Source organism: Lepisma saccharinum, chromosome 3 (genome assembly GCF_977018435.1).
Source record: "Lepisma saccharinum chromosome 3, izLepSacc3.1, whole genome shotgun sequence".
In the NCBI taxonomy this organism is placed as follows: domain Eukaryota; kingdom Metazoa; phylum Arthropoda; class Insecta; order Zygentoma; family Lepismatidae; genus Lepisma; species Lepisma saccharinum.
Genome location: NC_139231.1, coordinates 122,592,350 through 122,609,269, shown reverse-complemented (window position 1 = coordinate 122,609,269; position 16,920 = coordinate 122,592,350). Strand labels below are relative to the sequence as shown.

The 16,920-nt window shown below is 35.6% G+C and overlaps 1 protein-coding gene across 1 annotated transcript in view; it reads left to right on the top strand.

Annotated features, from left to right (window-relative positions):
• The window catches only part of LOC145985382 (methyl farnesoate epoxidase-like), a 287,065-nt gene that overhangs the window by 167,218 nt on the left and 102,927 nt on the right, over positions 1 to 16,920 (top strand). The window lies entirely within an intron of this gene.

Here is a 16,920-nt window from a genome sequence, read left to right as displayed (position 1 = left end):
CATTTTTAACAATTATACACCCTACTAAGTAATCGGGATATTTCCTTAAGTAACCATCTTCTATCAGCTCAAAACCAAATCCACAAGGGTCTATGCGAACCATCACGTGATCTCAATACAGTGTTGCAATATGATCTCGGGAAATGTTCCCTAGCATCTACTTGTAGGTGACAAATCTTCGATGTCTATATTCTTCTCTTGATGATACCACCATAATATAAGTTCATCTAAATATTTGCAAAAGGATCAACTTCTGCAGGTTTAACATTTTTATTCTGTCTTCTCCTATACCGGTGATACTCCAAAGATCTCCAGATATAAATTAGATGCAGTATAACGAACTGTTTCCTTGTATCCAGATATTGCATGGCTGGAAGCAAGGATCAAATATTTGGTCTCATTCTTTGGTGAATAATATGAACGGGTAATAATCGTGTGGAATCACAAAGTCTTCTACAGCAAGTCGATGTAGAGTAGTCCAATGAAACTTAGCCAAATCCAAAATATTGGGACAGATCTAATTACGTTATACAAGGCCTACTGAAGATTGTGATGTAAGTCTTACTTCAGCAAATGACAAAAAATCTGTCCCATTACAACAGACATTCTTACCACTGTCAGAAGATTGCACACTTTCTGAACAATTCTGGCTGGGACAGATCTAATTAGAACTGTTTTAGTATACCCAGTTTGGGAAGTATGTTTTGAATGCATCAACATTCTTAAGTCAGCTTCCCCAGCAACAAAAAAAAACAACAACATACTTCTAGCTGATTTATTTGCTTTCTATGTTGCACAGATGTGCAGTTGATTGATATCTCATTTCCTTCATCATGAGGAAAGGCACTAACGTGTGGATGGCACATCTAAATATCTATTACTGTATTTTCGGAAAAGTCTTACACCATCAATTTGATGATTCCCAGGAACTGTTGAGTTGGACTGTCAGTGGAACCACTTCGGAAATGTGAGCCATATCTATTACATTGATCTTACCTTGTCTCTGTAGTCTCTCCTGCTCGTTCAGTGATAGTTTGTGATAACTATCAAAATATAATCGACTCCTCCGGAGTTCTTTGTGATGCCCCTGACACATGAGAAGAAAGTATGAACAGCAACAGCTCCCCAAATGTATTCTTAAGTCAGCTTCCCACAGACAAAAAATAAAATGTATATGAACATTGTGGATCTTTTCATATCTGTCCTGGCTTTTGAAAACTCAAACCTTCGACAAAAGTAATGCAGGATCATTGTCAGGATCATTACAAGATAATTTGTCAGGCTTTGAACAAACATGTTCTGTAGTATTCGTATTACTGGAAGCGACTACGGGATTACCAGCATCAATGTAACTAGTCATTGTATTAGCCTGAATGTATGTTACTTTATGCGAAGATTTAGATTTACTTTGTTTTAACTTATCAGCCATTGTGAACTTCACACATATGACTATTCACGTAAGAAGTTACGTTATACAAGGCCTACTGAAGATTGTGATGTAAGTCTTACTTCAGCAAATGACAAAAATTCTGTCACATTACAACAGACATTCTTACCACTGTCAGAAGATTGCACACTTTCTGAACAATTCTGGCTGGGTCGCCACTCTTGATAACCGCCGCTGTGCTTCAACTCGCAAAACGATTACCAATGCAAATAAAATTGGCTAATTAACGATAATCGTTATATTTGAACAAATACAATACAGGCGCAGGAAATCTCACTACTTCCATCACCATTTTTTAGTACTTATTATTTCCGTTACTATGGCTACAGCAATTTGTTTTATACAGCGTGATAAGAGGATTATAACAATATATATATATATATAAACAAACATACATAAGTTAAAGCAACATTAATATAAATAACATTAACATTGAACATAAAGTTTGAGAATTCAGAGAGTCTCACACCTAGTCAATATGTAGTACAATAAAATTTTGTGATAAAAATACAATGAATGTGTGTCATGGAAAGCCTCCTTCTTTGGATTGTGTAATAAACACTGAATGCCAGAATACATTTTTAGTTGAAGATGCAATGCTGTCACACCATAAATTTAACTAACTAACTCTCCAGCCTTATTAAACCCGAAGGTTCATGGCTGCAGCAACACAGGCCTTCCATCTTTCCCTATCTTGACCAAGTTCTATATACTCTTTTCCATCCCTACCGATTTCCCTTAGGTCCATCTCAACGTTGTCCCTCCATCTTCGTCTTGGCCTTCCTACAGGTCTCTTACCATCAGGTTTCCCAACAAGAATCCTGTGAACTCCTCTTTCCTCTCCCATTTGTGCCACATGGCCTGCCCACCTAAGTCTTCTTGATTTAATTATTCTAATAATATATGGACATGAATACAAATTATGTAGTTCTAAATTATGTAACCTTCTCCACTGACCTGTCTCCTCATCCCTTTTAGGTCCAAAGATTTTCCTAAGGATCTTATTTTCAAATACTCTCAATTTATGTTCCTCTTTCAATGTAAGGGACCAAGTTTCACATCCATATAATACTACAGGCAAAATTACTGTTTTGTATATTTTAACTTTTAGTTTCTTAGATATTAAACGAGAAGACAAAAGTTTATGAAGAGAGAAGTAACATGCATTTCCTGAATTAAGCCTACTTTTTATTTCCTCTTTAATATAATTTTCATTTGTTAATATTACTCCTAAGTATTTGAATTTGGAAACTGGTTCAAACGAGTTGTTATCAATAATTAGATTTCGATTATTACCTAACACTTGGTTTCGGCCTGTAAGCTTATATTTAGTTTTCTCTTTGTTAACTTCCAAACCTATCTCTTTAGCAGTGTTGAAAAATATTTTAGCATTATTATTAATTGTATTTATATCATTCCCTAATAAGTCTACATCATCTGCATATGCTAACAACTGAGTCACACCATTTAATTTTAGTCCTTCTTTAGTTTCTTTTACCTTCCTTACAGCATATTCTAAGGCAAAATTAAAGAGCAATGGAGATAATGCATCTCCTTGTTTTAACCCATCATGAATTGTAAATTTGTCAGACATATTAATACCCACAAGAATTTTACTTTCTGTTTCACTGGTGCATACTTTTATCATACTAACAAGCTTCTTAGGTATTCCAAACTCTACTAATATATTATATAATTTCTCTTTTGACCGAATCATATGCTTTTTTGAAATCAATGAATAGCTGATGGACATTTTGATTATATTCCCACTTTTTTTCAAGTGTCTGTCTAATGTGAAAAATTTGATCCGTAGTTGATCTGTTACATTTAAATCCACATTGATAATCACCTATAATTTCATTAGCATATGGGGTTAGTCTTGTTAAAAGAATGTTAGATAATATTTTATGTGTTGTTGAGAGTAGAGAAATTCCACGGTAATTATTGCAGTTCATTTTATCACCTTTTTTAAACACAGGAACAATTATGGATTCTTTCCACTGTTGAGGGATTTCTTCTTTATTCCATATTAAACAAATTAATTTATGAATTTGACATATTAACGAATTTCCACCATATTTAATTAACTCAGCTGGTATTAAATCAATGCCAGGTGCTTTGTTATTCTTTAGCCTTTTAATGGCATCTTTAACTTCAGTCAAGTTAGGTTCTGGAACTAAAGGTTCTGCTGTGTGTACTCCATTTACTTGTGATTTATCTCCTACATGAACATTTAAAAGGTCATTAAAGTAGTTCTTCCATCTTAGAATATCGCTTGGGTCAGCTAGAAAATCACAGTCTTTATCTTTTGTCAAGTTTACTTTAGGTTGCCACCCATTTCTAAATTCATTTACACCTTTATATAAATCCCTGATATTCTTTGTTTTTGCTGTATGTTTCAATTTCATTAATTTTGCTTTTCAAGTAATCTCTTTTTTTACTTCTAAACGGGCGGTTAACTTCTCGCTTTATTCTATTATAATTGATTAGATTTGTATCATCCGAGTTATTTAATCACCTAAGTCTAACCTGATTTCTTATTTCTATTAGATTATGACATTCATTATCAAACCATGGCTTACTTTTTCTTGGTTTATGGTATCCTATACTTTCTTTAGCTGCTGATTCTATTGCATTACGTATGTGCTCCCAATTCTTATTTACGTCTGTTTCATTTATATTTTCATCATCATTAAATCCTGCAAAACATCAAATCTATTTGACAATTTCATTTGGTAATCTTTCTTAATTCTTTCATCAGCAAATTTTCCTGTATTAAATTTTTATAACTTTTAGATTTTGTTGTTTATGATTTATCACTGTGAGTCTTTCTCTTAATTTAGCAATTACTAAATAATGGTCACTGGCACAGTCAGCACCTCTATATGTACGAACGCCAATTATACTAGTATGCCTTCTCTTATCAATGAGAATATGTTCTATCTGATTATGAGTTTTACTATCTGGAGAAGACCAGGTATATTTATGGATATCTTTATGTTTAAAAGTGGTACTTTTCACAATTAAATTCTTTGAGGTTGCAAAAGTAATCAATCTTGTACCATTATCATTACTTAATTCATGAAGACTTCTTTACCAATTGTGGGTTTAAATGTCTCTTCTTTGGCAATCTGTGCATTACAGTCACGTAACATAATTTTCATATCATACCATACAAATATAAACAATAAATCTAACACTCCTAATTTGACTTTAATTTTGGTTTCATATTTTTTCAGTCTTTTGTGTTTAATTTACTTTATTTTATAACGCATTTATGAAACAACAGGGACGTTCTCTCTGCTGCTGTTGTGGAATGTTATGTTGAGTGCTATAATTCACTTGCACAAAGCCTTCAGGCTATTCCGCTTCATGCTAAGCTAACAGACCTACCTTACTTCACAATAACACATTTATGTCAGCTAAGAACAACTCAAAATGTTTGCAAGCAACATAATCTTCATAAAGCATGCAAAATATTACAGTTTTTTGAGGTGGTTCAACAGTACCTGATTCTCAAGCTTATTGCTAGTTAGAAAAGGATATTTAAACTGAATATGTTTTTTTTTTTTTAAAAAGAAAATATGATCATAATATTAATGACCATTCATTTAAATAGCTTAAAGCTTGTTTCACATCTACGCTCCAGTAATGCTCAGATCACCCTCCCCCTATGGTCCTGTCAAATATCGTTGAATGATTTTTAAAGAGAAGCATTCACACCTCGCGCTCCAGTCAAGGTTAGTTTGACGATGCTCAGCTCACACTTCGGTCACGACCAGGTGGAAAGAATATGTGACTGGAGCATGAGGGGACGAAGCTTGTCTTTGCAAAGCTCGATCGTTGATGTGAACGTCTGATATGGTTCAGTAGCAGTCTTCAGCCCCGTTCCAGAGGATACGTAACCCAGTTTTGTGCATAGAAGATGAGCCGTCAGAAGGCAAAGACCTGTTGAAACACAGAAAAAGGCGAGTAATTATAAAATTGTTTGATGGGGCAAAAAATCCCACAATATTTTCCTCCCAATTCTGTTTGTAAAACATCAGTCAAAATATGCGATTTCATGAACCCGAGTAAAAGACATTTAAGGAACAAAAGAATGGCCGAAACAACCAAAATTACAATTATAGCCAATGAAACAATTAAATAGGGGACTAACCACAAATATGATCCACAGACACTAGTTCTAATGACCTTTTTCCAACCCGTTGCATCAATTAAAATTCTTAAATCAAAAAGCTAACCTATTGACGATTATATTTCCCGGACAACCAAATTATCATTTTTGTGTGTGCAAAGGGAAAGGAGGTGGTTGTCGACAATCTGCCAAGGGTAAAATCATTCTTGATATCTAGCCCCGAATCTAGATTAACAACGAACTTGTTCTTCGATTACGGAAAACGATGCAAAATTACTCCGTATTGTATTTTTTTTTTAAGCCGAGGGAGGCTATGTTTCACGGGTCCTTGATTTTTGATTTATTTTATTTTACTTCGCATTTTGTGCCTCTTGGCTAATTTGCGAAGATGGGGGTGAAATTGATGAATGGACATTTACAAACAACCAAGCCCGAGCGGGATTTGAACCTGGGACCCCTAGCATCGCAGTGCGATGTTTCACGGGTCCTTGAAACTAGGCTTACAACCTGATATATATTTTTTCACGTGTTGTGTCGGAAACTTTCTAATAAAAGAAATGGTCAACAATGTTGATATGAAACAATGAGCCTGAAATTTTTCATGTCAAACCTAGACCGACAAAGTAGTGGGTGTTACCATTGTTGACATTTACAGTTTTGCACATTGTAGTTGCAAATAAACATTTGCCGCTTTCAAACCAAAAGTATAACATAAATAAACAACATTATATTTAAAATAGCTGACCTCCTGTCCGGTTACAACAGCATGCTACGACACCAAGTTCGAATCCCGGCCTGAGCATAGATGTTCCTTCATCAATTTAATCATATTACCACTCATTCTCATCCTCATGATTAGTCAAACCTAGCATAAAAGCGAAGTAAATCGACCAAGTCAATGAATACCCGCTTTCGCAATTCTTTTTTATCTTTGTCATATTCTTCAAATTAGCGCCAGTGCTGCAACAGCCAAGTCAGTCGTTGAAAATCTCTTAAACATTGTAGTTAGCACAATCGGCAGGCTTTTTATACAGAAAAATCGGTGTACTCTGTGAAGAAACCAACACCAGACTCGCTCACTTCAGAGCGAGCAGTACTACTGAAGTATTTAAAGGGCAGCGAGCAATGCTTCATAGTGAGAAACCTCTCTTCATCTCATTCATGAGTAACAGTGCAGTATAGCACAGTAATCACGGCAGGAGAAACGGAAGAAATTTCCATTACAACGAGGGTACCTTCCTCCATTGTACCAGTCAATGCAATAGCTACCCCACTCCTCAGCTGCTTACTGGTCTTGAGGTTAAAGTTCGCACTGCATAGAGTGCTTGCTCCCTGGCCTCCGCAAGCGATATGCTCAAGTCTGTGTAGGATTGTAGAGGTAGAACTTAAATGGTGAAATAATTCTTTATACTTCTTTATTTACGTGGGCGAGGTTCAGCCTGAGGCTGTTCTGCCACCTAACCCGTGTCATCGATTACATTTAAATTTACATTTATTATGTTATTACAATATTAATACAGTGTACAATAAACTGTATGATTTAGTTACAAAATCTATTGATAAAGTAATTGTAATAAATGTATGAATAAAATTATACAAAAATTGTGAAAAGACAACTACATAAATAGAAAATAAAATGAATAAAAAATAAATAAAAATAAAAAATATGTAGACAAAATACATAACATAAACATACAAGTTACATCATAGTATTTGAACACAATCTCTGCTCTGCCAAAAGAAAATTCTTTACTTCATTTCGAAAAGATTCTATTTTAGATATGCTCGACATGCTCTTAGGTAGCGCACTCCATATTTTTGCTGCAAAATATGAAAACGACGACTGATATGCCTGTGTGTTGCAGAGTGGAAGGTTAAACTTGAAATTATTTCTTGTATGGTGGCTGTGAATACTGGTGCGAGGGATCAAGATGTCTGCCAGATACGACGGCTTTCCAGATGTAATAATTTTATGTATAAGGCAATATGTATGCAGTAGTCGCCTACGGTACATATTGAGGATATTCTTATTATTTATGGAAGGTAAAATATGTTCACGCCTGGGGATGCAAAATATGAACCGCATACACACATTTTGGCATTTTTGAATTTTTGCTTGTAAAGTTTTATTTATTCTACCAGAGTATACTACGTCACAGTAGTCGAGAAATGGATATATGAGTGTTTCAACTAATCGCTGCTTGATTTCTGAAGATAATAGTTTGTTAAATTTAAACAAGAATCTAAGTGTTCCAAATGATTTATTGATTTGGCGGCTAATATGCTCATCCCATGATAGACGAGTGTCAAATATCAGTCCAAGACTTTTAACTACTTGAGCTCTAGGTATGACATCATCATTTATTTTAATTGTTGTATTAGTATGCTCGACCGAACCAATAGCATTTCGAGTTCCAATAAATGTATAACATGACTTATTAGCATTAATTTTAAGGCCATTTGCATCACACCATGTTTTTATCGCACCCAAATCATTACTTATGTATTCAATACTTATTGCAATTTCGGTTGGATTGAATGACTAACATATGTATCCTACAAAATCAGGCCTTGGGTTTCAATCCCTTGTAAGTCATGGATTGTGACTGTTCTTCTACTAGTGCCATACATTCAAAGTTCATCATTATCTTCTCAATAAGCCTCAAGAGTAAGAAAATATAACATAAAGCAATACAAGTACCCAATAACATTAGCTCAATCCACAAATTGTCTAGTTGTCTATGTAAGGGCAGTGGCATCACATGGAGTAAAAACAGTGCAAAATCAAGATAAAATTTACACCCCATCCCTCAGACCGAGGGGGCTTCAAACACAGAGAAATTGATTATTGATCACCATCACAGAAAAAGACAGTGAACATAAGTGATATTGGTTAATCAAGAATACAAAAGACAAAATTTTTAGCCAAGACCAAAGCTATGACTTGTTCTTCATGTATGTAACCATTTTGTTCTACTGTTTGGAATTTTTGTTATTTCGTTAATAAATAATTCAACAATGGTTATGGGCCCAGGTGCCTGAAGCGAACTTTACGAAAGAAGTGAAGTTTGACTTACGACGATTCAAGAAGTCGGGCGATAAGCTACCATATGCAAATTAGATGGAACTAATTATGCATCATGGAGTAACCAAATGAAGATGGTGTTAATGGAAAACGATTTATGGGCAATCGTGGATCCAGGAGGAAATCCGCCTGTGGAAAATGATGCAGAGGAAGAACGCAAGTTACAAACGCGACAAGGTAAGGAATGGGCAAAAATTGTGCTTGCAATTTGTGATGAACAGCATATGCACATAAGACACTGGTGTACTGCGAAAGAAGTGTGGGAAGAACTACAAAGGTTGTATGCACCACGTGATAGCTAGTTTCGAATCGTGTAATTGCGAAGAAATTGCGTGACTGTGAAAATTTATTTGGGAAAATAAATGAAACTGTGACAGAACTGTGTAGTGTTGGTGATAAAATTGAAGATGGAGATTTGGCTATGACAATTTTGTGCGGTTTGTCCGACGACTGGGATGCAGTGGTCTCCGCTCTATGTAATCTACCCGAAGGTGAATTTACATGTGCAACGGTGAAGAGACATCTGATCGCAGAAGCTGCGAGACGACAAGAAAATGAAGTTAAAAGACAGTAACAACTTTTTTGAAAACTAAGAAACAGATGGATGTGTCACCTCCCCAACACCAGCGTGTGATAAATTGTTATAAATGTAAAGAAAGTGGACATTTTGCTAGGGACTGTATATCAAAATACAATGCAAAAAAGGACGGTGCAAGGAAAACTTCTAACATCAAAAGCATGAATGTTTCATGTGGTACTACACTGCTGGACAAAAAAAAACCCCGAACACTTGCATTTTTTGTGATGACGCATAAATTCTGATTCAAAGGCTAACTAAATGCTGCTGAAACTATAAAATGCATTGTTAATAAGTTAAATTAGAACATAAACGAAAGTTACAGAAAACTACCAAAAAAAAATAGAAAAAAAATCTTAGCAATATTTTTTTTTAATATTGTTAACTGGTACTGGTGGGGTATATAAGCTGTCTAGTAGTGGGTGTTACCTCCCCTGAAATCAATTACAGCTTGTAACCGCCGTGGCATACTTCGAATAAGGTTGGCAATCACTTCTTGGTCCAATTGCTCCCATGCTTCTTGAATAGCACGTCTTAGCTCTTCAATTGTTTCTGTAACTATTCCGTGGTTTCTGATATGTTGTTTCAGTTGATCCCAGATGTGCTCTATTGGATTTAGGTCTGGACTTTGTGGTGGCCATTCTAATCGCGTAATCCCAACTTCGTCCAGGTACTCCGTGACAATATTCACAATGGTACTACATGATCTGCCAAACATTCTGTAATATACCTGCAAGCTGTCATTGCCCCATTCTCTACAAGAACCAACTCTGTACGTCCTTGTAAAGAAATACCTCCCTGGACCATGACACCACTGCCTCCAAAGGGTGTTATTTCAACGAAACAACATTGTGAATAATGCTCATTAGGTCTTCTATACACATGTTCACGCCTGTCTGATGAACGTAGGTTGAATTTTGACTCATCAGAGAATAAAACCTTTTCCCACTGCTCCACATTCCAATGTACGTGTTGTATAGCAAATTCTAGTCTTCGCTTCCGGTGACGTGCTAACAACCTGGGACCTGTAGCAGGCCTCAGAGATGATAAACCACTTTCATTCAGTCTTCTACGAACTGATCGTGAAGAAACCACAGCTCTATGAACATTTCTCAAACGCCGTGCCACAATATTTGAATTCGTACGACAGTCTCTTAAGACTATGATATGCATGAAACGATCTTCCCTTGCTGTTGTGCATAGTTTCCGACTAGAACCCGGTCTTCTACCATAGGAATCAGTTGCATCATATCGTCTGAGAGCTTCATGGATAGTACTTTGTGCTATATTTAGCAACCCAGCAATATAGCGCACACTACGACCATCATCATGAAGGGCTACTGCTTTTACTACCTCTTCAAGTCTCATTTTCAAGCTAGCAAACTTACAATACACTTGCAAGAAAAACACCAGCAATGACAATGTCAATAATATCTGTTACTATGTTACCAAAATTCATGCCTCTCTAGACATTAAACAAAATAACATCAACAGGAATTGAAAATCAATAAATCAAAACAAAATTGCATGAAATTAATTTTGAGCCTACTAGATGTTCCAAATAAGTAAATACGAGTAAATAAATAAATAAATAGATAAATAATAAACGGACGAACTCTAGAAAATGTTCAATAATGAATGTTCAGTTGTACAATACTTAACTGAGAGCATAATTCATAAGTAATTGCAATTCAGATGTCGAATATTAAGGTGTCCGGTTCTTATTGTCCAGCAGTATATTATTGCAAATGAAAATGTGTGGATAATCGACTCTCGTGCAATGAATCACATGACTCCCAATGAAAATTATTTTTCAACAATTGACAAGAAATAGTGTGCTGAAAAAATTACCACAGCTGATACAACACCAATAACTAAAAAGGGTGTGGTTGAAGCAAAAATCAAAAATAATAAAGGTATACTTAGTGAATTTGAAGCTAAAAATACTTTTTTTGTTCCTGGTTTGAAACATGGAATTTTGTCAGTAAGACAGTTCACAGAAAACAAAAGGGAAATTATATTTAACAATAAGGGTTGTTGTATTTATGATGAATATGGGAACAAATTGATTCAGGCTGAAAAGCAAGGTAGATATGTTGTAAATACATTATGTCAGGTTGTAAACTCTGCGGTGTCAACACAAAGAATGCATAATGAATCATTAGATTTGTGGCATTGGCGTTTTATGCATGTAGGGAAGCATCAAATTCTAAAAATGGCAAAGTCAGAGACTGTGTTAGGGCTTAATTGTAAAATTAGATAAACCAACGCCATGTAATAATTGCCTAATAGGAAAGTCAACTTGGCAACCATTTATGAGTAGTTATGACACAAAAAGGGAAACGTCAGTACTTGAACTTGTGCATTCCGATCTTATGGGACCTTTGGATGTGAAAAGTTTAGGTGGTGCTCGATATGTATTAAGCATAATAGATGATGTGAGCAGATATACATATGTTTACTTTTTGAAATCCAAAGATGATGTGTTTAGGACATTTAGGGATTGGAAACTGGAAGTTGAAAAACAAACTGGAAAAAGTTTGAAAAAAATACGAACTGATAATGGGTTGGAATTCTGTTCAAAGAAATAGGATAAGTTTTGTAGGGATCATGGAATAATACATGAAAGAACAATGGTATATACACTAGAGTAACATACCAAGGACACTTTGGGCTGAACTAACATACACAGCAGCATACATTAGAAATTGTACAACAAATAGTCATAATGAAGCAAAGACCCCATATGAACTGTGGACTGGAAAAACACCAAGTGTGAGACATCTTAAAGCCATTGGATGTGAAGTTTTTGTACACACACCAAAGCAAAAGCGTACTTCAAAATTAAGTACAAGAGCTGAACAGGGTATACTGGTTGGGTATGCAATTCATGAACAAGGACATCAAATTTGGATGCCAAGAGAAAATAAAATTATAGAGTCCAGAGATTGGGTATTCAAAGAAGATGGTAACAAAGTTGAGGACCATGACAACTCCGAAGACAAAGAAAATTTAAAGGAAGAAGTGATATTCTTCAACGAAGATGGCCAAACTGAATCTACCTTAGAAAGTATGTCCGAAGAAGAAGAGGAGGAAATGGGTGAAAAATCTCCTGAAGAAAATTTAAGCAGAAAACATCGTATGACACTAAGAATCAGACTTGGAAAGAACATTGCTGTAATCAGACAATAAATGAACAGTCATACTCAGTCCAAAATCAGTACGTTGACGATTCTACAATGTTTGAAGAGGCAATGAATGGTAATGAAGCTGGGCATTGGGTTGAAGCCATGCAAGAGGAGATAGAATCACTAAAGGAACATGATGTTTGGGAATTAGCAGAATTACCACATGGAGTCATCACACCTGTTGATTGCAAATGGGTATTAAATAAAAAGAAAAATTAGAATAAAGTGCACTTCAAGCACGACAAGTAGCTAAAGGTTTCACACAGAAAAAGGGCATATATTATAATGACATTTATGCTCCTGTACCAAGTTTCGACACAACTAGATTATTCACTGCAATTGCTGTCGAAAAGGGATGGATACTGGACCAATATGATATGAAGAATGCTTATTTACATAGTGAGCTGAAGGAGACTATATATATATGAAACAAGCAGAAGGCTATGTAAAAAGGGGACAAGAAAGACTGTATTGCAGACTGAAAAAGTCTATATATGGCTTAAATTCATTTTTTGGTTCCGTGCGACTTACTCACTATCATATATATACATAAAATCGAAATTAGTTAATTTAGTTACGTAAAGTGAGTATAAAGTTGTATTGTAGCTTGAAACATTGTACTTCAGGCTTTGTGCTAAATACATAAGCATTTCTAATAAGATTTACTTTTAATGTCATTTTATGCAAATGATTTTTTTATCACCCTATGTCTGAACCGCCCATCCCAATTTTTCCATCAGGCATTAGTACACACTCTGAGCTACCTACATATAAAATTGGGGGGAAATTGAAGGGGGGGCATTGCATGAAATTTGCTCTTGAAGTTAGTCATTTATTTTTCTAAAAAAATACATAAAACTATATATAAAAATACATGTTTATTGATGCATTAATCTGAAACGTTATTTAAATGAAAGCTTATACTATTCTGAAGAAAATAAAACAAACTTGAAGTTTCTACGGCAAACCCGAGGGAAGATACGATCGTTTATAACCTAATGCGTGTCATTCAAAGTGGAGCCGCATGTGGCGTACACGGAGATTTTAAAAAGCGCGTAACTTCTGACCCACTTGACCAATTTATAAAAAGTTGTCATTTTTGTAATCAGCATCAAAAGTTCTATAAGCATACCAAATTTCATCAAAATCGGGGATGGTGGGTGACATGGCGTGGATGAATTGACGTGGAATGACCCTAACACCAATTGATAACTTTTTTCGGTAACAACTATTTAGGCCATACGACCCCATACTATTCTGAGTATAGTTACCATAAATGCACGTTGAATTGATGTAAATGTAGTCAGCACTTTCCTTTGCAATTTAAGTTGGTGAGAGTTATTTCCTTGGCATGAAAAACGTCGATTACTAAAGGAAGTTGCAGTGTGAATTGCCCTTAGACGCACATGTGCAAATCATATAAACTTTGAAACATATTTTGTAACTCCTGCAGACTAGTTTCTAAAGAAAAGTTGCTCGTCACTATTCCGTGAATTTTAGCGCCCACTGGAATTTAAAACCCGCCAGGTTTAGAGACTTCTCACTAAAGATTGCAACTATTTAGCACCGATCTTGTCAAGTCCTCCTAGACGCGCCTGTATATGCTGTGCCCTGGTGCCGAATGTAAGAAGTATTGCCGCTTGGATCAGGGTTCGCACCACAATGTTCGCACAGGGCAGTGAACACTTTCGGGGTATAGTAGCCAACAGCCCCTTAGCTGACAGTTCACAACACACAACACAGCCATTGTGTTCATTACAACCATGGAACGTAATGGGAGTCAGTGTTACCAACTATCTAAAAAAAAAGTTATCAGACGTGAAAGACGTCATATCAGACTACATTGTGTGTGTATACTCGAACATCAAAAAAGTATTATTTCGAAGAAATATATGTGTGTGCATTTAATATGTACGAAATTTAGAACATATACATGAGTGTTCACGTGCTCATGCGAACATTATCAGGCGACGTGCCTGTCAACCTGTAGGAAAACCAATGGTGGCATACTGCGATGCTGACTGGGCAAACTGTGAAGAGGATCGCAAAAGAATTACTGGTTACTTAGTCATTCTTGCAAATGATTTGGAAAAGCATAAAGCAAACTGCAATTACGTTAAGTACCATGAAAGCTGAATATGTGGCATTAGCGTCCTGTGGCTTTACTTGGATGAAGCAAATGTTGAATTTACTCAAATTAGAAGATGCAGATGTGGAACCAACAGTGATCAAAAGTGACAGTCAAGCAGCTATTGCACATACTAAGAACTTTGTGGATAAGTCAGGAACCCAGCATACTGCAATAAAACATCACATAACAATAAAAAATCACTTCATAAGAGAGAAAGTAATGGAAGGAGTTGTGGAAGTGCAATTTGTATCAAGTGAAAATAATCCAGCAGACTTATTTACCAAATCACTATGTCGTAATCTGCATGAGAAACATTGTAAGAGTATTATTCATAATGTTGTTTAAAAGGAAATGGTGCGAAATGATACTAAATGTTTGTAAGATATCATTTCGAGGGGGAGGGGGGGATTGTTGGAAATATTTGTTTTAGCAACTTTGTAAAGATTTACCATGAGCTGGCAACTATGACCAGGCAGTAGTCTGTTTTGTTCCTACTGCAAGATTCTGTGACACCCGTTCAGATGTATATGTCGGGCAAGTACTGTCTTTTTTTTTTATTTATTTATTTTTATTCATGCATATAACCATTATGTTCTACTGTTAGGAATTTTCGTTATTTCGTTAATAAACAATTCAACAATGTCCCTTCATTAGCTTCATCATATAAGCACCCATCCTAATTTTCGTGGTTAGCCAAAAGTGGCAGAAAAGTGACATAAAATAAACCAAACCAATAAGCATTACTTTTCTCCTAATTTTTGTGTTGGAAATTCCTTTATTTGCTCCTAAAAATTAACCCCCGCCCCATTTTCGATAACAATGATATCGTCGAATATGTGTTTATTTTTTTCCAATTTCAATAGCTATTCACAGCAACTTCCCTATATTTCATTCGTAAGTCTCTGGAAATGCTCAAATGTCAAGATTAGAATTGCAACTCGCGAAACTTAAAAATTTATTCTTTTCAAGTTATATGTAGGAGTTTATAACAATTATAATTTGTTTTCAATAGACATGTAATTGGTAGTTATCCATACTCGTTTACATGTGTATCGAGATAAATATTATTTTCTGATGGCAGTGTCTTTGTCTTCTTTAGTTTTGACACATCTACATTATCTAAATGTTGAAGCAACACATTTTAACTATTGATGTAAATGTGTTCATTTTACTGAAATAATGATTAAAATAATAAAACCTTCGCCATGCAAGTATTTCGGTGCACGACAACTAGTTGCAACTAGAGTTGTTGGGGAGTATGCAACCTTAATATTTGTTGAAATATATTGCAGACGGAAGATATTAGGCACAAACATCGATCTTAGGAATACTATAACAATGCAAACAGTGCTTGCATTATATCGTAACTGCTGCTTACTTTCCCCAAATACATAAGCTGAACAAAACTAAAATGAAAGAAGCCCTACATTACCTCCGCAGTCCGTATTCTCTGAACCATTAACTGTTGCTGCCATCTGTCGAAGGTAACTTCCAAGCAAGAAGACTTTCTGGAGGTTCACGTGCTCCAATTACCACTAGTTCCAACATCTTCACTTGGTTTCTCTCTGCTTCTTCCGTAGAGATATAGCCATCTGCTTATTCGGCTAGAATGGCAGAAGAGGTTCGCATTGCCTATCTGGTGAGCTTTTCTTGCCAACAGTCGGGGGAAATTTGAAGCATTGTGAACAAAAATATATGGAAATGTAGTGTTTTATTGCAAAATAAAAAAAAAGGTAAAATGCTCCCCTGTGCTTAGCACCACGCCATGAAAGCGTATAGGAGGTGTGGGGGTAATTCTCCACACTTTCTTGATCCGGTTGTGCCCCTGACCCCCAGGGATCAAACCCGGGACCTTTAGCATGGTAGTCAGATGCGTTACCGACTGAGCCACCGCAGCCATTAGTGTTTTATTGTGCAGAAAAGAAAACAGATTGAAAATTTTTCAGTTTTAGGTTGGGGGTTCGTGTGCTCTGTGAACACCCTTCAGGCAACACCCCTGTGTATGGGCTAAAGTATTCACTAGATTTTGGATAAAAATTCTTCCTGAAAAATGTATCATAACATTTCTGACTTAAAAAAATTGTCACATTCTTAAACAATGATATCCTATGCAATATCATTCTGCTATTAATTTTATGAATCATATAATTACAAATTAAGTCAGAAACACAATGATATTTCAAAATTCCAATTTCTATTTGTTTCTTTGTAATCTATAACACAGTTCAAAGGTGTTAGTTTTATTGTTGTCTTGCTACATTGTAACAGTTACATTTAAATATACAGTCATGGACACTCCTGGATTGTAACAATTCCATTAACTTTCAACTGAATCATTAATCCAGACATGTGAG